This window comes from Dicentrarchus labrax, unplaced genomic scaffold, assembly GCF_905237075.1.
Source record: "Dicentrarchus labrax unplaced genomic scaffold, dlabrax2021, whole genome shotgun sequence".
In the NCBI taxonomy this organism is placed as follows: Eukaryota; Metazoa; Chordata; class Actinopteri; family Moronidae; genus Dicentrarchus; species Dicentrarchus labrax.
Window position 1 is genome coordinate 9,177,352 of NW_026136704.1, and position 24,995 is coordinate 9,202,346.

A 24,995-nucleotide genomic window follows, 5' to 3' on the forward strand; every position below is an offset into this window, starting at 1 on the left:
ACGGAGTACAACTAAATTATGGCTGCTGCATGCCAGAAACTGCTGCACACTGCTCCGACTTAAATATTTTAAAAAATAATAATTTGTAGTAAAGTTTCTTTGCCATTTTTAAAATTGTATGCGATAACATCCACACAGCTAAGCTAATAGATTCTAATTACACCCCATGAGATTATTGTTCCTGTGAGACGTGCAATAGTCACCTGAACTAGCTATCTAAAATGGATGACCGTAACCAAACTAAAAAGGCTGCACTGGCTAGCGCGCCACTTTGCCAAGTGTGAACACTCCATTTCACACCTCCATCGGCGTGATTAACAAACCGCGGGTGGTCGACTTTGATAACGCTGCAATGCATGATGGGAGAGAGACCCTCTAACATGGTTAAAAGGCGGAAAGTGGGGAGGAAATAGAGACTAAAGTGGCAAGGAGAGGAGAGGCTTCTAAAGGTAAAAGGCAAGCTGTAAAAGCTGTTCTCAAGGCTTTTAGAGCCATGTTATTTGGACTACTTAGCCCAAAATGCTCCACACGGGAGAGTGTGATGCTGACAGAAATTCTATCCACCATAGCCGAGGGAAAGTAATGGGCAGCATTAACAAGAAAGGCCCTCAAGGTTTTCAAGATGGTTAGTATGAGAGGAGAGTCTCAAATGTGTCCCACAAGCTATTGCTCCATATATCTCTGTGTATATGTGTGCAGTTATGGAAAACTCACTCTGGTCTCCAATTGACCTTGAGGACATACAGTAAGTGTATTCACACACCCTTCCCCTGCGGGTTTTATTCATATATTCACTCACACGCACACGCCCTCACACATGCAGGGCTCTGATGCATATACATAAAAACAGAGGCTCAGACGCTTAAATCTCAGGACGTATTCACACATGCTTTGGCTGCAGCTGCTGCACAGGCATTCCACGAGAGATTCTCATATTTTGAAGTGAATATCTGTTTGAGCTGGCAGATCGCCAGACAACTGTATAATGTTTAGAGATGAAGAGAAAACATGACAGGGAGCGGTGTAAGAAGCAGACGTCCTTTCCTCTCGCTTTTCCTTCCCTCCTGGTCGTTTAAGGCTGCTGGTATTTTTAGCTTGCTTGTTTACAGCCGCCTAGGTCCATTCTCAGTCTGTCACAATCCATAGGCTGATACTAAACCAGCCCCACCAGCTGTGAGTGAGTAGTGTCCACGAGTCACTTTGTATTATCTTCATGGTTTAATGGATTAATTAATTAAATTAAAAAAAGTTCAATGACAAAATGCAATGCCAATAACTTTAGACCTAAATACTAAATAGCATCAGTTTAGGTTATCATAATCTGATTATATAATCTATATATATATAATATTTACAATAATAATCTGAGTATGCTAACTCGCAACAAACAGCTGGTACAACCTAATCCAAGTTGTTAAAATTCTATGGAGCCTTTAAACAAGAACTTTATTCCCGCAAGTTTCTGGCGTGCAGCAGATATGCTGTGATCAGACGTCCTGGTTTGTCCGGTCTGTTCCGGTTTCAAGCTGGATGTGACTTCAACCTCTCTACCAAAGGACTACCAAATTGTCCCGGTTACCACCAAAATTTAAAAAATAATTAGAATATTATACTTGTTTTCAGTGATTAGATAGAAGTTTGTCACATGTTATTACTGTCAGAATTCAACACTGATTTGTGTGTATGTGTGTCAATGAATCAGTGTGCTGTTGTTAAGGCTGTTGCCTTTGAGCTATGACGCTTGTGGCTCTTTCTGACAGGACTTGCCCGAAAGCTAACAGTTAGCTGTTATGAGTTATAAGTTGGTCTTTTCTAAAGCGCTCCAGGACAATTACTCTTTAGTAAAGTACCCAGCAACAAAAATGCTGCTTTCACAGCATCCATGGTGTAAAAAAGGTGTGCGCGGTTGGTGTGCTAAGTGCTGAAATAATTGTTCCTCATCCTAAAAAATGTAATGTGTGCATGCATGACCATGAGCTAGTATTCTGGTGGGTACAAGATATTTTCTGGTAAGCATCAGATGTAGGGATGGGGCCGATCCGATCCAGTATCGGTATCGGGACCAATACCAGCGTAATTCACGTATCAGATTTTCCCGATCCAACCTGCGGAGATATCCGATATCCATGAGCCATGTCTGCGGTTTTACGTTGTCTGCTGAAATGACTCCACAAGTGATTCCTGCCGGCCTGTCTGCTAGCTGGCTGCAAACTGTGGAATGGATTTCCAGATTGAAGGCGTGGCTCAATGAGACACAGAGTTATGAGACAGGAAGAAAATCCTTTCCGCAGTTTGCAGCCAGCTAGCAAAGCCGTGATTAAGAGAGGCGGAAGCTCCCTCGCGTCGTACAATACTACGAACGCAATCAAACATTTAAAAAAGCACCATACGAAAGAGCACAAGGATTATTGGGTCAAAATGAGAACCACCACTTGATTGTTAAAGTAGTATTACAGTTCTTACACGATACAGGGCTATATATGAACATTTGAAGCACTAACATTATCCTCAGAGTGACTTCCTGAGGAGGGCAGTAATACGCCTAGAAGTGTCTAAACTGCCGGAAGTCCATATGAAGAAGAAGAAGAGCAGGGGCAGAAAGACAAAAGGAGCTGTCAGGAATCACTTCTGGAGTCATTCCAAAAACAAGGTAAACTCCAGGCAGACAACGTGAAAGCTAAAGGGATTAGTGTGTGTGTGTGTGTGTGTGTGTGTGTGTGTGTGTGTGTGTGTGTGTGTGTGTCAAGATGTTTACACTTATTGCACTTTTCTTATATTTCAAATATTTGACATTTTGGGAATTTAACAAATATTGACATGACAATCAATTTGAAACCCTTACAGTTGCATATTTGTTTTCAGAATGGGATTTTTCCTGTTAACAGGATTTCCTGTTTATCTGACTTCCTTTTCTGATCTTATACTTACCTCAAGTTGCCTTTTGGGACATACATGCATACATACGTACATATCATACTTGCCTGTTGAGAGGAGTTTATTTCAGCCTCATATAAAATCAACAATAATGATAATAATAATATTAAAGCAAACACAGCTCTGGTATCGGAATAGTATCGGTATCGGCCGATATCCAAATTCAGGTATCGGGATCGGATCGGAAGTGAAAAAATGTGGATCGGTGCATCCCTAATCAGATGGTTTCCTGTCCTTTCTGGTCCCCACTACAAAATATAAAAATACATTTATTATTTTAAGGGCTCTGTGAAATGCTCAATTTCCCAGTAAAAGCAAAAAAAAGTGTGTGTGTGTCGGGGGGGGGGCTTTCATATTCTCTTTGGTGGAGAGATACCCTATATTTCAATTTAATTCAAGCCATGACTCTCATAAACACATGCACACACTTACATACAGGCATAATTATATAATCACAATAATGACCCTCGGGGTATCTCACCTAATCTTGTTAATCTTTTTTTTCCTTTCTATTTCTTGCAGTTTCACTCCTTCAGTCTCTGTAGAGTTGTCTAAATTATCTGTTCCGCAGCAAACTAGCTGCCAGCTCTCTCTTCTGTGTGACTAGCTCTCAGGAGGAATATTCATACAGTGTATCACCTTATAACACCACATAATAAAATTATAAATACATACATAAATAAGCCACCCAGGGAGTAGCGTTGGCATTAGCATTAGATGAAGTAGAGTCTATTTCACTTCCCCAAAGGCGGGTGACATCGGCACTCATTTGCGTTGTCGGGAAGCATGTTTACAAAAGCATGGTAGGAGCACTTTACAATCACCTGCAGCAGCATTATGTATTATAAGTGTAGGCACAATGATGTGAAATGTTTTGTATTGTTTGAAAGATGTACTGAGTGGCATAATTGTGTGCTGAAAGCTGTTAAACCCCTACATGTAGACTCACTCACATTGGGAAATGGACTCGATCACAAATGGCAACACTTTTCTCTAAATAGATATACACACACAAAGAGAATTACAGCCACCTGACGTTCAGCATCATGAAACACATCTGGAAACAGTTCAATTTTCTCATTTTAAACCCTGCTGTAGACTGATGGTTTGTTAAATCTGATCAGCTACACTACAGCTCATTTATCTCGACTGTCGGAGGCCTCACCATTCCTCAAATTTACAGCCCTGCTTTCATTAGATTTTTATGAAAACCCAAAAAGAATATGAGTGATTCGCACAATAAACTGTCACAGACACTTAAGCTGGACTTCTTTGGGCTCCCTCTATCCTTTCACGTATTGTTATTATGTTTCCTGCAGTTCATCTGTCTGCCCTTTCTAGGATGCTCGCTCCCCCTTCTCTCTCTCTGACTGCTTGTCTTCCCGTCCTTGAGGCACGAACAAAATTATATGCAGTTTATTGAGCTTTACTCCAATTTTAAACTGATACTGCTGAATGGGCCTCTGAATAAATGGGGAGCGCCTGTGCAATGCAGAGGAAAATTATAGACTATGTAAATGACCACGGACTGGGTCTTATCACGCCTGGCACTGATGTCACTGCTGTTGTAATGAGGCCATATTGACTCTGGAACTGACAATTATTCAATTTTAGTGGCTGTTATATTAAATAAAGTGCTTTACTGACTGAGTACCAATTAAAAGGCCTGTTAAATGTTGAGCCATCTCTTGTAATAACTGATCAAAGTTCTTTATTTGTTAACTAATGAAGATGAGATGTGTAAAAACATTCAGCCATTATTGAAACTGACTTCACTTCCTTATCATCTGAGGTCCAACAGACCTGCTGTATATGTAAAAATACAAAAAATAATTGTAAAATTTATCAGTTCTTATATTTCAAAGCAACTTTATCTATCGATCGACTATGACACGTGTCACAAGACTTTATAGCATCTTTCAACTCAGTGGTTTGGATTCTCACTGCTTTCATAACGTTGTTATCGATCAGAGGAGGCAGCTGTGTCCAGTTCTAAAATCCAACGCTACGTTTTTAACACCAAATGGCAGGCCGTCACAGGTAGTGACTAGTAAGTGGACATATTGGAGCATTTAGCATCCAAAACAGAGCTGCAGTAAGAGAGAGTAAGTAAGAGATAACATAGATGTAATTACAAAAGGAGAGAGTAAATATTGGACATTCGTCAAATGCAATGAAATGTGCCACCAAATGTTACTCTGTATCTGCTGGATATGATATAAAGTAACTGTTAACAATTTCAAACTAAATTATTATTGTTTATTATTGTTATTCCAGGTTAATGCTTTTAACCCAAAATGTATGAAAGTACTGAAATAGTTACCAGCCACTTTGCCACAAATTGGGATTATTTAGGATTTGGAAGGGATTCTGCTGTGTAAAATGTATTGTCAGTACCAATGACAGGTATAATGTACATAATGTGAAACTCCATTGTATTTAAACCATGTTTTACAACTGGGTTTTCTGCAGCCCTGTCCCTTAATGTAAATGTAAATTACATTTACAACTGATTTGCAACAGCAAATACGTTTTGAGGGAAACTTAATGCCGACCGAATTACGTTTTGTTTTATAATGAGGAAAATGCTCACTGACAAAGCATTTCATTTGTTCTCTGCCAAAATAGACTGTGACTACAGTATTATTAAGCCTTTTTATGATCATGTTTAACTGATATTATGATCTTTTCTTAACCATTACCAAAGTGCTTTCGTTGTCCTACTACAAACAGGAGTAGTCTGGATGCAAACCCTGGACTATGGTGTCACAGTCCTGCACTCTGTAGGTCAACTAGCATGGTAGATAAATGTAGTGTTTCATTCGCTCCAAAAGAACTGAACACAATCCCAGCAACAACTTCATAATATACAACAGATATACAGCAATTCTTATGTAATTTAGGTATCAGTTAAACAATGTTAAGTGTATTTCTTGAGCAGTTAAAGAGGGCATTGGGTTTCCTGAACCCCTCAAAGATCATTGGGGTTAATAAACAAACAATCATGCCTGCTAACCAGGAGCAATTTTATCTCTTGGATCTTTGGAGACTTTTTTTTACAGTTCCAGTGCAACACTACGTTTTATCCACCTTAATGAATCCTCTGGTGCACGGAGGCAGGTTGGGAATATGATGCAAGTAACGCTATATATCATGAAATGACAGATTGGGGAGTTTATCTGCGGATTTCACTGGAGTCAGCAATGTTAGTGGCAGAGATTAAGGGTCACATCCTCCAAGGACTTCAACAAAATGATGTGAGCAGGGTTAACGAAATACTGATGTGACTGATGTCGTCTTTACCCTTCGGTTCACATATGCAGCCTCGTCCTTAGTGGCCCCAAATATGTCACCACCAACACCCGAAGGCCCTGCATGTCATACAAATAGAGGTTTCAAAGTTCTCTGTACATTCTCCACTTCACACAACAGACTGTATCGTCAAATAGAAAACAGTGAGTCACGTGCGTGTTTGTACACAACACCTCTATCTACCACCCACAGCCCGGCAGGCTGGCAACTCACTGGCAAGGTCGTGTTCCCCTTCGCTGCACTCTTGTGAAAGATAAGGCGTCAAAACAAAACCAGGCTACATTGTAACAAACGTAGAAACTTCCAGGAGCAGGGGGATCAATGCCGACCCCGGCAAGAGGAGATTCTGAGAGGGGGAGAGAGAGATTGAATGAGGAGGGATGGAGAATAGGAGACGTCAGGATAATCCAGCAGCAGCTGTAGTCGCTTTCCCAAGAGAAGGAGAGCAGGGAAGTGGAGAAAGTCAAATAAACCTCTCTTTCTGTACTTTTCTTTTATCACCTGCCTCTCTGCCATCGCAGAGTCAATCCACAATGGGGGAAGTAAGCAGATTAGCTTGTTCGCCCATCAGAAAAGGGATTACATTTACCCATTTCCTCCGTCTGAGAAAGTTGAAGCTAGATGAAAATGTGTCTGGGAGCGAAAACTTTTTGACGAATCCATGAGTGATTGAGGTTCCAGGAAAAGAGGCTTTTCTGTGTCCCTGTCAAATTTACTAGGCGAGGAGCCAGATTTGCTCACGGGGAACATCAAAACAACCAGACCTTGATAACAAAGATGATCCAAGAAAGCTCCAAGATGTGTGTGTTGTTCTTTTTCCTGAATGTGGTGACCTCAACATCTTCTTTTTTTTTTTTTTTTAAATAGCCTTTACAGAATTAAAGCTTGTTTTGAAAACAATATTTATAATTAAGTAGTGTGTAGCTTCAGCCAAAACCACGGACAAATTAATTACTGAAAAATGAATTAGGTATAAACAGACTCAGGCTATTGTTGTTCTGTTAAGTTACTGTATAGATGAGAAATTACTACATTAAACCAATTACACTTCTAAGTAGAATATGTACTGTAATGCGGATGGGTTTTTTCCTTTTTTTTTTTTTTTTTAGTTTCTCCTCATCTGTCAACACACATCCAATAAGTTTTGGATTCAAATTTTCATCTCCATTTGCTAGTCTAATGCAAATAAATTTAAATACTCTCAACATAAAGCCGATCCTCCTATGAGTTCAGTATACTTTCTGTTTGAAAGTCAGTCTCTGGTCGTTTTCTGCCTTTGATGTTAACAAGCCTTGTTAATTGCCATGGTGAAAAGAAGTTGGCTCCTGTGCCTACTACAATAATTATCTGGCCCTTGCCACATTGATTCCCAAAAAAACAGAGTACATTTCTGGGGAGGTCTCTTTGATGTAGCCGAGAACTTGGAGTGGGTAATAAAGAGGTTTATTGGTGCTGTTTGCTATTTTTCTGATTGGAGCGACCCTTGTTTGAATGAAGCAATTGTGTTGTGGTTTATTGATGCTGCTTGGCTGTATGTCAGTAAGTGGAATGGATGATTGGGCTGCTGTTTGAATTTAAATGATTTGCGGGTTAAATATGATGGAAAACTGCATGTGTAGAAAGAGATACATTTTGCGTAACTAACATGCTGTAATTATTTGCGAGAGGAATGTGCATATACATTGGATAGTTAACTGCAATGAGAATGATCCCGTAGAGAGCAATATAGGAGTGAAAATAACCTTTTCTAATACGGACCTGCGTCATTGATTTAACTGATTCAAGTTGGTGTTCAAATGTCCTCAAGTAGATATAAATATAGTCAAGAAATAAATAAATGAATGGCATGTCAAGGAGAGCAGAAAATCCTTTAAATCTGGGCTATAGCCAGGATTGAATAACAACAATATTTAATAACATCATTTAATAAGATTTAATAACACTTTTAAAAAATTACTTTTAAAACATTTGCCCATTAACCAAAAAGAAAAGCAATAATTGAATAATTTTCCTTATATATTTATTCAGCTTAAGGAATAGTTTGACATTTTGGGAGGCACGTTTATTAGCTTTCTTGCTAAGGGTTGGATGAGAACATCTATACCACTCTCATGTCTTAGCTTAGCGTAGCATAAAGACTGGAAGCAGGAGAGAAAGAAACCGCCGGGCTCTGTCCAAAAGCAATAACATCCACCTACCAGTTTAACCAGTTTTGTAACGATGTAACAGTTTGTGGTTTTACGGGGGCTTACATGCCAGATTATTTCTTGGCCAGTCGCCTTAACTTCCTGGAGTCTTGTCATCACTCTGAGGTCTTATTTTCCAACATGAAGGTCTAAAAGTTGTTTCAAAGCCTTCTTTACAGTGCCAGGACTAAATACTAAAGCCTTTATGTATTTTTTATTTATTTTTTGCCTAAAAGTAGTGAAATTTAAACACACAGAGACTAACAACACTGGAAGCAGCTTATACAATACCCACCATTTGTTAGGTTTTATTTGTGTCCCACAAATATTACAGAGGACATGACTTCAGTCTTCTCAGTGGTAACAACAGCCCTGATTTTAACCTATTCACAGGGAATAGAAATAAAACACCTTGTTAGCTGATATCTGATAGATTCGATTCAAAATAATAGATTATTTATTTAATTTATTTATTTTTGTTTGTGTTTTTTCTTTTTCCTTTTTTTCTCTGCAGGGCAATGTTGATGTGTAAAGTGTTTTCACACTACATGCCACATTCACCCATTCACACACATTTATACTGTTATGGATCACAAACAGAAACTTACATTCAAGACAATATTTGGCCAGACTGATTGTCAGGTGATCTCTGGGAAATGCAGTGCATGAACAGTGAGCATGAAGCATCAAAGAGGAAGTTTACATTTCATAACACAAGAGCACGTCTGTAACTACAATAGCAGCCAATAGTTGTTGATAATGTTGATGGGGTTTGAAGTTTCATTCTATTTATAACTTTAACTCCTGGAGAAACTCCCACTGAACATTATTTAGAATTTTGTGCACTCACACTTACGCAGCATCTACTGACATCAAAACCTCATGTTTCCAACAGTGGGAGGAAAACTTGAAATCCCCACGACCAAACAATACATAATACAGGGAGATGAAGGGGAACAATGGGCCGCCACAGTAATAACACAAAGAATAAGGGAGCAGGAACAAATAGAGATAGATGAAAGTGAGCTTCCCTTTGTCATTAGACTGGCTGACACCATCACGAGCTGAAGGACAGCACCGACTCAAAGGTGTATTCAAATGTCCTGGCTTCCTTTGAAATGTGACCTCTGTGCGCAGCGAGAAGCCAATTTTCCACCATTTCATTCTTTTAGCGTAATCTTACTTCATTGATGAGCTAAAAGACCCTCCATCTTAACACCTGAGTAGGTAAGCAGGTTTGAACTTCTCTTTCAGATTCTCTTTCATCTTTCACATGGTTACTTCTTTCACTTTTTGTGTGTACAACTTAACAAGACCGTCAAAAAGGCTGCCGGCAGGCTTTTCGCCCCGCCCCGATTCTGGACGTTGAAAACAGTCATAAACACTTCCGCCATCAGGTGTGATAGGATGACACATTGTACTAGCTGGTTTATTTTGAACCTACTGACACCTTAAGAATGTAGAAGTCAGAGTGGTAGATGTAAATAAAGCTTATCTTACTTTTGTGCCGGAGACAAGGCTCCCATCACCTACAATTAGTATCTTTTGACAACGACAATCTTTCCCGGACCAATTTTTATAGTTGCCTAACCTTAAATATTCCTGAAGAGTAGTTTGCCATAACGACAATTTGGAAATGAGAGTCCACCATGTTGAACTGCCATGTTCTTACAGTAGACCAGAACTGACAAACCAAACAATGGCTTTACATAGGGCCTTTCTTGTTTTTCGCCAGTACAGTTTCTCCTACATGCTTGGAAGGCAAGTGGTATTCAGTTAGTTACAATCGGCAACTTTGCTGTTAGAAGCCACTACATCCTGGTAGAGATGTAGTACTGGTCCTCTAAAAGATATCACATCTCCCTCTCTCTGTAACGGCCAGCTTTTCACTGTGTGTGTGTTGTGTCGGACAACACGCCGTACAAACTGTTCAAGCAATATCCGACTCTGATGGTGGCTGTCCTCACTGTTAGGTAATATAAAGCACCCTTGCACTTGGTATGTTTAAGGGGCAGTAGGCACAACAGTTATTTTGTATATCGGCAGTCCAGCACACCTATCTTCATGTGTGTCTCCATGCACAGATATTGTAGAATGATGTCACTGAACACTAACACTCAACGTAATCTGAGATTGTGCAGAATCAGAATTTTGGTTACCAGAGGTATCGTAGACCTGGAACAGGATGAATACATTATTATTAGCAGGAAATGCAGTGTCAGCAAGTGAGTAGGTCTCTTTAGCCAATCACAACATGCTCCTCACACTTTAAACACAGCAAACACTTTAATGTCCCTGAGGAGAGTCCAGGTCTGCTTCTCTGAGTCAAAACCCCAATTATACTTTCAAGGACAGACATGTCCATTTTTGAGTTGCTGTTATATTTCAGCACACACAGAGTTCATTTCTACTGTTAGCAGCTGGCTTAGCAGCAGCTGTACAGGGTAGCTGGGACCCATTCACTACCACTGTAAACACTGAATTGCTCTGCTGCCGCCCCCCTCCTCCCAGTGTCAAGAGAATGCTCTCACCACTCTTCAAGGGAGATGCTCCGAATAAGCACACAAGAAAGTGTTCTGAATGTGTGAACAATGCAGTTCAGGGCCAGAGTGCGCTCCCAGAATCCTCAGTATTTGTCCCATGTGCTCTGTGCCCCTGTTTTTAACCTTCATGAAAAAGTATTTTTTAGTTAAAGGAGCTCTGTTTGAGAAACTGGCGGGTTACTCACTAAAATTGCTAGATAAGAAGATATTTCCTTATTTTCTTCGGTTTGTTGGAAAGCAGAGAAGCAGAAGTGGGTACTTAGCATGAGCAGCGATGGCCACCATGACCAAATACACCTAGACAAAGAAAGCCACCCAGAGAAATCCAAATTTTGTCAACAAGAAATGAAAGGAAAAAGTAGTAAAGGAAAGAAAAAGCACACATCGACTGGTGCTTAGCCTTTAAATTGAACTTCCAAAATGGTGGCCCTCATTGTAAGTCACTTAGAGTTGTAAGGACAGACAGGACCCAGGGCCAGCCAAAGCCCAGTCAACTGAACTCAGGATCAAACACTTCCAAAAATGAGGCAAAGTTTCATCTCTTAAAAGTGCTTGTCGATTGCAATCTTAATTAAAAAGCCCCCCTCTCTCTTTGCCTGTCTGAGCCTGCGTATCCTTGTGTATACATTGCTCCCTCTCTTCGTCTTTAGGAGCGACGGCTGCATTTGAGGACAAGCTGGAGTGATTGATGGCCGAGATACTGGGAAATGAATTGCTGATAAAAGCTCTGGGCGAGAAAGGTTGGAGGGAAGTGAAGTGTGTGTGTGTGTGTGTGTGTGTGTGTGTGTGTGTGTGTGTGTGTAGCGCCGCTCAGACAGCACGAGGCAATGACACGACGACACAAGCCAGGCATTATCTGTGGCACCACAGATTCACACCTCTTGCAATGAAACATTCACACATTCTTACACACATCCAGCTCCTTCTGATGTGCGTGTCTCGAGGACTGACAGGAGGATAACTTGACAGTCTGATGAAATGTCACCGTGGGGTGTGACTCAAACACACACACACACACACACACACAACAAACACACACACAGTCTTCCTCAGCATGTGAAACAAGTCCACCTACTCACGCGCCAAACTTCCACCAGGTTTGTTCAAGTTTTACAGCAAACACAGACAGGATCCAGCCTCAAATAACAGTGACACATGTGATTGGTTCTTCCTCTGCGCTGTCACGAAGCATAGCTCAGGAATCACTCAGGCTTTGGTGCTCATAAAATCACAGATATGCATGTGGGAAAGCTCGCTTACTTTTGATCCAGGCCACAGTTGCATGTATTTAAGGTTATTGGCTATACCTGACAGAGCAGCCGGAGACTGTACTCCAGGAAATCAAGTTTTAATATGACTTGGAATCTCTCTGTATTTTTCTATTTGAGGAAGCATTAACTGGGTGACACATTTAACACCCTTCAAATACGTGCCTCCACATTTCAATCTTCTCTATTTGGATTGTAAGAATCCCATTTGTGCAGAATTGACTGAGTGCTTTGGCTAAGGCTGCCTCACACAGATGAGAGGGAGAGCAAAGAAAGAGACAGATAATAGAAAAAAATCTGAGCCAAAAGGCAGAAATGTGTGGGCATCACTGGCTGAAATTATTTACATCCCACTTTTTTGGCACCTCTTCAAGTAAATAGGTTGCAGCTATCTTTTGTTACGGAGGTGGTGGGAGGCAAAAAAAAGAAGAACCTACTGAACAACTGTACGACTCCCGCAAAAGCAAGCATCAGCACAACTTTGGGCGATGGCTGACAAAACAGCAATGAGCCTCCAAAACAAACATGCAATATCCAACCTGTGCCTTTTTCGATTTCAGCCGGAGAGTCGCGGCCCCACACAGCCCATCGAGAGACGGGGGAAATGAGCGAGAGTGATAGAATGGAGAGAAAATTAGAGAAGGAGTGAGAGATAACAAGGTGTTTATGGAAGACGCCTCTCTGCTATGTTCCCCCCAGCTCACATTAGGGTAAACAGAGCGCTGAGCTGAAAGGAGCGCACAGGGAAATGCTCTGCTGATAATGGCCGTGATGGGAGACGATGATAGCAATCACGGTAACCACAATAATCACAGCCAATTCTCCAGGGACTTTTAAAGCATCTCAGTGGTGTGCGTGTTCATGGAGGTGTGTGTTTTTGTCCATCGTTTGGTGCGTGTAATGGACCCAAGAGAAGCATTGTTGCAGTAATGGCGCATCGCCGACCTCCGAAGTGGAACCACATTGGAACTATAGACGTTACCAGCATCTTACAAACTAGTCAGCAATACTGCAGGAGAGGATGACCACAAACAAACCTATGGCTTGTGTTTCACTTTATTTAGTCTACTTACTGCAAACTGGGGGAAATACCCTTTTGCAGGTCTTCAAGAACGAGCTATAATCTATTATCCCTGAATGTTTTTAGTAACCTTGGCGATATTGACATTTGAAAGGATGTAAGGGGGACCATGATATGTTCCTCAGTTTCAGTGAGAAATGTTGATTGGGGGATTGGCTCTAAAAAGGTAGTCATGTGACATGGTGCCCTTAACCTGGGATCATCTGATTGCATAGTTTCATCAGATTCAGATGCAGGTTCAAGAGAGAGGAAAAAAAGGAGGATGAACTTGATGGCCCACAGCGAGGACGGTACCCACAGCTGCAGAGTAAAACAATGCAAGCGGTGGGTTGCTTCAGACATGAAATAACACCAATAACTAATAACACTGCACAGAGCTTTGTAATACTCACAGACAGGATTTTACAAATCTGGAGTTGTTCGCTGTTTGTATAATTGTTTCACATGCACGGAGACTGGGTAAATTAAAAAAATTAGCTTTTAGCTATACGTCTGTATAATTCATCGTTGAAAGTTTGTTTAATATATGTGGTTCCTGTCAACTTATAATACAAGATAAAAAGGATGAAAGATCACAGTAGCAACTATTTCACCTTTCATCATGATAATTGCGAGGTAAACAGTACGAATGCAGTGCTCATGTTACAACGTAATCTACAGGAAATACAGGCTGCTGGATGCTGTCTTTGCAACAAATGTTGAGCCAGTTTCAAATTTTTTACACAGTTCTTGTTTTATTAACCAGAACTCAGTCTGAATGCAGCTCAAGGCTACACTTGTGGAAGTGCATGTAAAATATCTGTATGTAATTCAGAGAAGGATTTTTGCAGGATGTGTTTTAATGGACAGACCTTGCCTGACTGTTTTCCCTATATACCGTAAATGGGCAACATATCCTGGTAGATACACATTGTAAAATAAAAAATAAAACAGATTTTTAAACTGACTTTGTGGAAAAAGAGCAATTTATTTATTAATTTATTTATTTATATTTATGGGTTAAGACAACAAAAAAATCATAAACATGGTGCACATTAAACTCACATGTGTGGATACGCATACTGACAGACAGTTTACCTCTAGTAGCAGCATTATACAGCTGGAAGTTGCTCCTATGGGAGCAATATGCATCAAACGGCTGATATATAAGTGAGTGATTAGGTCGGAGCCCATGTCATTCCCTCTCTGTGACTCTGTTGACTATCACACTAAACAGAAAGGTTTAAAAGTAATAATAAAACATATTTCTCCTCCAATGAAGCTAATGCTGTGCTTTGAAGTGCTTCTACTGCATTACATCGACCTGAGTCACATTCACAATACCCTTCACTGCTGTTTTGTGACAATCTGTAGTGACGTCTACATAAAAGAGCAGTTGGGCACATTTCTCTACTTTCCCCTGCTTAACTGCCTCGTCCATCTTCTCCTCCTTTCTTAATGACCCACCAGCCATCAGTAATCAATTACTAGCCAGACAGGGGAGTTTTATAACACACTGCTGCTTGCTTCCAGAGCGGTAATGTGGAGGATGTGTTTGATCTGATAAGGCATCGGGCAGGCGTGTCCCTTGGTCCCACTGTGTGTCACCGACCCCGGCACAAAAGCCCTCATCTGTCCCCTGAGGAGATAAATACCGCCCCATCCGCCCCTCTTTTCAGTCGTGATGAAAAGACGAGGAGTGAGACAGAACGCTCAACAGACACCTACTATGAATGAAGGGTCAAAGACATAGCTCTGACATCAAGAAAGGTTTTATCGCAGCAGTCAGGGCTCAGATCCCTCAGATTGATCTCCTGTGGCCACAGGTAATGGCTGGTGGAAAGTAAAGAGGAGTTAAACAGCTGTAGAAGACTGCTGTGACTGCTCTGGCTGGTACCTGCTCTGCTACATAGGGTGATTTGAAGTATATTTTAAAGTGCTTAATTAGTACAGAAAAAGCCTCTCACAATGTGTTTAAGGTGGGCAGTATAACTGTGTCTTTGTTCTGATTCAGTGGAAATTGGATCTCAATCCAAGCAGGGATTTAAGTTTCCAATCTAAAATGTCATGTTATATCACGGACCATTTCAATGAAGGACAACCACAGCCTACAGCAAAGCCCTTCAATAGCTCACCTGAAAACCTGAATACAAAGTGGCACGCAAAGCTCAGTTAATTAAAACAGCCATTAATTCTGATTTAACTCTGATTCCAAACCCATCATATTCATCGGCACTTAGTGACAGCTACGTAACAGGTTTGCTCACAAACCAGCAGGTGACAATATGACTATACATGGAGTTTTCTATCAATCACACTCCCACTTTACACCAGCAAGCCTTCTGAAAAAGTGTAATCTAGATAATTGAGCGGGGTTGTAAACATGTCAGGTGTTATCAAGTGCAGTCACATGGAAATACAAGGACACCTCGTTTAAAAGCTACCTTGTTTGTGATGCATGTAAAACATTCAGTAAAGCTAGCTTATTATAGAGCACTTTGCAAAGTAACCCCACGTGAAGGGTTCTTTCTTGCTTATCTTTTTATGTTCTCCAGCCCTTGACTCAAAAACCAGACCAGTTACGAAACCAAAATGCGTGGCTGCAGACAAATTAAGTAGAGAAAACGCACACATATATTATCTCTATTGCTTTAAATTCCATCACATGTATGTGTATCCTTCACTGTAAATCTCTGGCAGTGAATCCATTCTCTCATTACTAAGGAGAATGAATGGACCCATGAACCCTTTTAGTTTTGTTCTGTTAACCATCTCCCTCATCATATTTGGATAATTTATACCCCGCTTTCCATTACAAAAAGCCTCTGCCTTGCATACACACACACACGCACAAACCGACACTCCAGCACTCCCTGGTCTTTGAAAGATAAAGTGTTTAAGGCAGCTGTGCATTTTCAACTGGAGCTTTCCCTCTGAGTTTCACATCTAACTCTTTCTTTCTGTCAATACATCTGATCAACCCTACAATAAACTCGGCTGCCGCAAGGCCAAAGAAAATGTCAACACTTGAAATGCATGCAAAGAAGAGAGGACTCTGCAAGTCAGTGGAGCCAGCAGCAGTAATGGCAACATATTAAAGAGTTGTCATTTGAGGCAGTGGACTCCATTATGGATTCTGTGTAATGATGCTTGTCACTATGATATACTCTGTAAACATTGCTGAGTTTCAGCCTGCTGGCACAGCCTAGCGGACTGCTGCTGTCTCCTTTCCCCTGTACTCATGAAAAGGGTTATGGGTAGTGTAGTTTGTCACACATTGGAGCTTTTGTTCAGATTGCAGTGAGGACTAGGGCTCAGAATTCAGACAGTATTGTCAGGCTTTGGCAAAGTTCTCCCTGACTTTAGCTCTTTTACGCAATGGGACGGCAAATAGGCCCGCATTACCGTGCTCATTCTGAAACAGACACCACCGTGGGAAATGCCACATCCCATAAGAAACAGCAGGCTGTCGGCCAAAAGCGGCACACAATAATGCAGAGCGGCTCAGACACACATAAACCCACACTCACGCAAACATTTCTTGAAAGCTCAGCAAAACAACACGACATGCAGCTGTCTTATTCTAAGCAGCGCTGACACCCATTGTGGAGTACATCCCAGGAGATCACAATGCACTGACAAAAAAATCTTTATACACCTTCCTGTGAATTTTCTATATGGCTCTTGATGCGGGTCTAATGTATATCTCCAGCGGGAGAAAGGAGGAAGAGGAGAGACAACAGTAGGAGAGTGATGGTGCCGCACTGAGATGAAATGCTCTTTTTTGCGGTGGCGGCATTTTGTAGAGAGCTCCCTTTCATCAACCAGCGCTGATCCCTCCCTTTCCCCTCCTTTCTTAAAACTGTGGAACAATAAAACCTTTTCATCATAGGGAGGAAGAGGAGGCAGAAATCCCATCATAATTATGGCTGGTCCACATGGGAATAGTCTCACACTAAGCACTTACAGTCTTCACTCTGTAGGTCCTAATTACTGTAGACCACATATCACATTTCCTTAATACTCAAACCAGGCCATTTCCTATTTTTCCATTAATTCCATTACAAAAGGGAGGCTGCTGTCTTGTCGGTTCACTTGAGGAAAAGGAGGAGAACAGCACAGTTTCACATTAACACTCACAGTCGGCCAATTAGCCTTGTGGTCGTCTGCACAGTGGAGGCTCACCCGTTTGCTTCAGCACATTTCGGCTGTTTTTGTCCCTCCCAAGAGATGACTGAGAGCAAGGACGGGACCCTTGTTTAACTGTATTTGATGAGTACACTCCCTTAGCAGAAAAATCTGCAACAGTGCAAGGACAATGAGCAAGTTCAGCATGCCTCAGATTAGATTTTTTCTTGAAACACAAAATAATGGACTGGTTTCAGGCTTCTTGCTAATATCATCATAGAAACTGAGAATTTCCTGAGCTGAAGTTTAATCTGACATTAGCTAGATCACATGGTCAGACTGTCCAGAGAGAGAAAAATTCTCCATTTAGCCTCCAATCATTTTAAAAGGCCTCGCTTTGGAGTATAAATTCCCCTTTGACTCAGCTCAATGTAGACGTTTCCCTGCTCTGACAGGTGTTTCATCTTTAATGAAAGATTGTTTCTAAAGTGCCAAAGACGTCAAAAAGAGGGCAAAAACACCAAGCAACTGACAACGTGCTGTAATAACGTGCTACTGGAGTGGAAATGACGTGATTGGCTGTGTGTGGAGAGGGACGGTAAATGTGTTATCTCTGACAGTGTCACCAAAACCCAAACATGTATCCCTGCATTGTTTCTATGAGGTAATGTTGCACAGCCACTGATGTACATTATTGAAAATGACAAGCGCCTTGTTGGTTCAATTTATGACATATCGATGTTGAGGCATTCGCAAACATAATCAGACACACATCAGCACAGCGTCTGCACACAAACTCGCAAGCACCACCGGAAGAAAAGATGCAGTGGATCCAATGAATCTTTCTGATGTTAATCAAGAGCCATAAAACTTTAACCAACATCTGTACAGCCTTCGTAAACAGCACCACGGCAAATTTCTTTTCCTGTCACTAGTGACAGGAGACAGATGACATCATTACAATCCCTCCAACTCACAGTAACCCAGTTCCATTTGACTCTGAAGGCTGCATTAGCCGGAAATGGGCGAGAGAGACAAGAAAAAGCTACTATATATATATGTATAATAGGCTACAGTTTGTAAGATAAAAGAAACTACAAAGAGCATATCCACTGCTGATGTGTTCCTTTTTGTGCTATACAGACTCCTTTCCTGCCATACCCACACTCCTCTTGCATTATTCCATATTTCACTTCTATTCCCCAGCTGTCTTTTGTGTATTTCCTCTGGCGCTGTCAGTCAAGCTTTAAATAGCATTTGTACCTTGCCTCTTATGCCACCTGTCCTGCACAGAGCTGGGAAGACAAGTACAGGCTGTACAGCCCCACAGTGTATTTGTAGAGCAGAAGTATGAGTGTTTGAAAGTGTATTTGAGTGTGATCATAGCTTTATATGGCTCCCTGGTTGATCAGCTGCCTTCATATCTTTCATATCGCTATATAGTATATACATATTACAGTAACTGTGTAATAACATCAGGCCCTCTAGCTATTGTTCATTAGATTACAGTGTTAACAGTTTGTAGATGTAAAACGCCCAGTGACCTAAAAATTACATTCATATTCTGCAGGTTATAGTTTACATCCAATGACAACATTCAGTCAATCCAGGACGTAGTGTGACCTCTATGTAAAGATGCAGAAAGAAAGGGTGTGGAGGTGGAGGTCGGAGTGGTGGATCAGCGTGAAGTGCATCTGACTTTTACACTTTTATTTGAAGTTTGTGTTCAGTCTCTGACTTGCAGTAACCTGAATTTGTTACAGCACAAGTTGTCAAACAACACAGACATATTTTGTTTCATCTTATAAAGTTGATATGGTGAATAAGTAAGCAAACAGTTGCCAATTTACACATCCAGCAGATGCAAAGCAACATTAGCATTTATTTGGTGTTGTGTTTCATTCCAATAATCCCTCTCCCTTCAGCTCTGTTTTGTTCTCCACAACTTGTTATGTTCACTTGCAAGTTGCTAACTCATGTGGTGCTAAACAGATAGTGTACAGGTGGTTTATTATTAAACGCATTGAGATGAGGTTTTGCAGAATTGCCGAATGAACTTTCTTCTTTTATGGCAAAGGGGTTGAAATGCCATTGGTCCTGCAGCCCAAGCATAAAAACACAGTCAAGACAATATTCACTTTTTGAAATCTATAAACAAAGAGTAGCATTTTCAAATTCATCTTCTCTGAAGGGATTTTTGAAAACTGTGAATTCAAGATAAGGAAATGCTTGCTTAGTGTGTATGGAAGCCCAAAGTGGAGAGGAAAAGACTGACTCTAAAGCAAAATCTGATTTGGCACATGTTAAAGAACTGCAACAAAACTACAAATCTAAGAGCTCTCACAATTCTGTGATGTACAGTATCCATATCCAATTATGTTTCCAATCTGTTTACTACAATGTATTCCCTTTCATAACTTCTCCATCTGTTTTCCTCCTGCTACATCTAATGCTTACTCCTACAATCTTTCCTCCACTGCCCTCACTTCCTGTATATATCTCTGTCAAGCACACAAAAACACACCCGCTCACTATCTCTCTCATCACTGCTCTTCTTCACTCTGTCATCAGCGGCCAGTCAAGGTCAGAGGTTTTTATTTTTAGTTGTCCAATAACAAAACAGCTTGTCCTGCCTGACATTGAAAGACACTTTGAGCGTGAGCGTCCATCCCCGGGGCCCTACAGCATTTAAACTGAGAGCACGGCTGCCGCTCCCCAGACACCCTCACAATCCTCATCACGTCACTGCTGCCACGGCCACGGCAGCCACAGTAATATAAACAACACAGCAGAGCGTGCTATGTGAAAAACAAGCTGCAACTTTTCTGGCCAAAGTGAAAAAAAGCCTTCTTGTAGCAAATTGAGACTGGCCTGTCACATTTGGCAAATGCCAATGTGCAGATGGTAGTTAAACCAAACAAGCACATGAACGTGTGAAACACCACATTTGGCACTCAAACAGGTTAAAAAAAATTAAATAGATGAGCAAGTGATAGAGAAGAATACTGTAATAAGAAGTCATAGAATAGCTAGATAGAGTTGTAATTTTGTACTGATTGAACAGAAGTGGTTCACCACAGGTATAATCATTCATTACCCTGGTAATAACATCAAATGGAAAAGAAATGAGCAGTTTAGTTTGCATGGAAAATGTGTGAGAGTTAGCTCGAGTCGGTCTATGACTGGCATTAAACAGCACAGAGAAACAACTCAATCAGGCGGAGGTGTACTAACGGCACTATAGGAACACACTATACACTGATGAATATGTTTATTCGTTCAAAGCAGTGGCTCCTAACTGGTAGGGGTGCATTCTGAGGGTGTCAGCACGCTTCAACCAAACTGTTTGTCAGATGGTTGAACAGCTTCCTTTATACCTTTCCCACGTCCCACAACAATCACACCCACTTCCTACAGCAATTATCAAAGTTTTCTGTAGTCTTTTTGTCAGCTTTAGCTCATACTTGTAATTTTTTTGTACAACCAACTGCAACACAATGAATGACAGATGAAATATATCACATTAAAGTTATCCCTACATCCAAATTTTGCCAAATAACCAAACATATGCTAAAGAAAATGCTAATTATTGCACATTTACATTCTTTTCTACTCTTTATTATTTTCAGCAAAGCAAATGGTTTTTTTATCTATACTTGTTGAACTTTTTTAGAAATGACATCTGTTGAAATTGCTATTGAAATGTTTTTAATACAACTTTTGGAACTTGTTGCAATACTATTAGTCTCAATGGTTTATATATTATATATATTATAAGTTGAATGTGTGTCATGTTATCTTAAGCATTCACCAAAACACTAACGAGAAATGAATTTGGACACTGGGGCTAGACCCAATGGGAAGCACTGCTTTCGAAAACAAATCAAATAATATTTAGACATTCATCATGATGATACATTTGAACATATTTGCGTCAGATCCTTCTGTTATTAGAATGTATGCTTGGAGTGATGTCATAATTAGTGTAGGTAGTTGTAGGCTTTGACTGTAGTCAGTGGAGGTCCCTTAGAAGGATAGCAGTACAAGGATGTGTGTGTTGTGTGTATCTCTGTGTGTGTATATATATATATGATTTTTCATATCCACAAGTACAAATAGAGCTGCAGTCTCTGGCTCATACATTTCTACTGTCCTCCTCAAGTAGGTATATATTTTAAACAGCACTGGTCAAAGAGGAAATAATCATTAGAAAAAACACCATGCCCATTCCCAAAAAAGCTTTAGCAGTAATGGAGTTGGTGGAATTGTATGTCCAAGTAAACATGGGATTTTCTCCAACGAGGATTTCGTTCATATTGCACTTGTCAAGGGATTATTTTGTCTCTTAGCCCCACCCATGAGCCAGGAGCTGAGAAAATCCCTCGTATTCCACACAATCTGCTGCAACTCATCCTTACTCCAACTGCAAATAATACCTCCATCAGCGGCTGAATCAGACAACTTAGACAAACAGCCCATAGCCAGTCGTCTGGGCCTAGAGCCAGGCACTCTTAAACGCTTCTCTCCTTCTCCCTTCCTTCACAACTGAAAAGACTTGACAAATTGAAAACAATATTTCCAAGACCTATCTAGTTGCCTCTATCAACGGATTGTTAAGAGGAGCAGAGGGGTTTGGAAAATATCCCAATTAACAAGTGTCTGAGTTAGTTTGGACGAGCCGAAAGACAGCGCAAGAAAGGTTTTTGAATATTCATTAGCCTGTAGATTTTCTTAATGGCAAAAACGGCAAGATAGCAGCTTTATTTGTTTGCACTTTTCCTATTAGAAAACATTTCACTGAAGGCAGAAGCGGCAATTCCCCACTGCCCATCCTCACCAAGTATAGTACTGAAATTAGTATCGATTAGCAAGCAATCTACATCAATCTGCGACAAAACAAAGCACAACTGCAAATGCAAATGCAAAGCAAAGATCCGGTTCCAGTGACCTCTTCATTTTTTCTGAGAGAGGGAAGCTCGTAACCACTTAAGCTTCATCCCAGATGTTAAGATAGAGAGAGAGACAAGAGTCAGCTGCTGAAAGATTAATAAATGCTGCTGAAAAGCAGGATAGAAAATGCTTTTAGAGGTACTCGCCCCGATGGGGGTGGAAAGGCATTGATTTTTCTGTTGGAGCCATCACTGTCGTTCGGCAAGATGGTGCTCAATAAGCGAAGCAAGCCTTTCATGATAACAGCCCTGGCCCCTCGATGACCTGTGAAGTGTGCCTGTTAAGGAGGCACGGGATATTTAGCAGCCAGGATCAAAAGCGCTTCCCTCCCTGCCTTAATTTCAGCTCGTTTTTCTGGTCGTTGGCCAGATTTCAGGTGGACAGATCGATCGTGGAAAAAGTGACACCTAAGTGATAGATCGATAATATAGGTGGTGTCTCCAGGCAGCTAGCAGGAAAAGATTGGGCGTTTGTCTGTGTCTCATCCCATGACATCACCACACCGATGGGAGCATCACGCCTTCCATTACGCTGATCAATAGAGATTTCGCTCTTGCAGGCTTTCAAAGTTGAACGGATGTCAGAAGAGGGAGTGATCCGGTGCTCGCTCACAAAAAGACATCATCTGAAGAAAGCTACAGTGTGTCACAGAGTGATTTATAGTGTGATACACATACAGCGGGACAAGAAAACAGAAATAGAGCAAAAAGCAGATGTAATCCAACCAGGAGGGAGATGGTCATGGACAGACACCGATGGAGATTTACAGCACCCAGAGAGTGATATATAAAGTGTAAACAAGCGACAGATTGCCTGCCATCCACCCACACCCACACACACACACACGGCTGCATTCCAATCCTGTGGAGCCGGCCCGTTGCCCCTGGCAGCCGGTGCTGGTAATGGCACTGCACTGGCTCAAAAGGAGTGCAGCATGGTGGTCGCCAAGCGATAAACCATGCATGCAGTTGAGCTGTATGTGGAAGAGCTGGGCAGCAAGGATAAGAAATTAGTGGTATGTAGCTGTGACACCAATATCAAACACCAACAACTGCTCAAACTTGGTTGGACATATTTTTTATTAGTTACATAGTGTGATTGAATATAACACTCAATGACAATAGCACAAGGTTGATATGCAATTTGTAATAATGCTATAACGGCTCACATCTGCACTTCCTGCTAACACAAATATAAACTGATATATTGTCTCCTCTGGCAGCAGAGAGTTTTTTGTCACATGATATCTGAAGTTATCCCACCCTAATATCTCCTATATTAACTCTATAAAGCTAGACACCATTCAATTAAAGGATGGGTGTCTCAAAATTGACTTCAAGTTAAACTATAATCATTATTTATACAATAATAAAGTATCAAATGACACTGTGAAAACAATGTGACAATGCCAAACGGCCTGTTCGATGTGACAAACCTACAGAGAAGTATCACCTGGATCTGCAGCTCTCCTCGGCTTATAGTTTTGGTTCACGCTCAGCGCTCTCATAGCACTGTTTTCAGCCACAGCAGGCAGCTCTAAAGCTCTAAACACACTGCACACTACCTGCTCAGCACCAAACAGCAGACAGACACACAGTTACAGATTAGCTTCCGAACACAGGAGAACATTTAGCAGCAAAGCCAAATATTTCCCTCAGGAGTTGATAGAGGCTAAAAACAGAGTTAAAAGAGAGAGAGTATTGGACATATTTACAAGGTGGCCAGACACACAACTCCAAGTGAATGCTAATGTTCCTCTGTAACTGCTGGATGTGTAAACAAGAAACCGTTTGCTAACATGTTCAAAATATATAACTTAAAAGATGACGATATGTCAGTGTTGTGTTTACAACTTGTTTCCACTGCCCCCAAGTGCCAAAAAAATCGGTTACTACAACTGACAACTACAACAACTTGCTCAAAATGTTAAACACATTAAATATAAGTTTTAAGGACACTCAATGTTGGCATGAAATATCTGCTCAGATAAAAAAGGACCATTAGTATCAGCCTTGAAAAACCTCCCTTGGTTGAACCTCAGGGCAAGCACATATCATCCAACCTCACACCTACACACATAGACACACACTTCCATCCTGCGTCCATTCACCCATGTGACTTTATGGACACCTTCCTGTCCATAAACCCAGGAGATGGAATCGAGACGACAGCGAATGACTCAGAGGGAATTGCCCAGTAAAACACTGCACCCCTAATCTCTTGCTCCCAGCTCAAATCCTCTCTGCTATTAAATGCCCTCTTTCCCCTTGTGATGGTATTTTATTAACTGCATTTGGTCAATGAGACCTCAAATTCTCTGCCACAATGGCCATGACATTGGGGGAGGAATGGAAAAAGTAAAAAAAAAAAAAAAAAAACACACGGAATCATGACCCACGCTGTGAAAGTCGGGCCTGTAATAACTTTAATCCTCCAAATAAAGTTTCTATTCTGTGGTGAACAATAAAGCACAGGGAGTGAGTCAGACAAGCAGCTGAGTGGGAGAAGACAGAGATATAAAAAGAAAGAGAAGAGAGAAAGTTTAGAGGAGAGGAAATTAGATTTCCACATGCACACATGTTAAAGTGTTTGTGTTTGCATATCCGCGACTGCG

General features: G+C 41.0%; 1 protein-coding gene across 1 annotated transcript in view; it reads right to left on the reverse strand.

Annotated features, from left to right (window-relative positions):
• The window catches only part of LOC127362019 (calsyntenin-2-like), a 241,269-nt gene that overhangs the window by 198,203 nt on the left and 18,071 nt on the right, over nt 1–24,995 (reverse strand). The window lies entirely within an intron of this gene.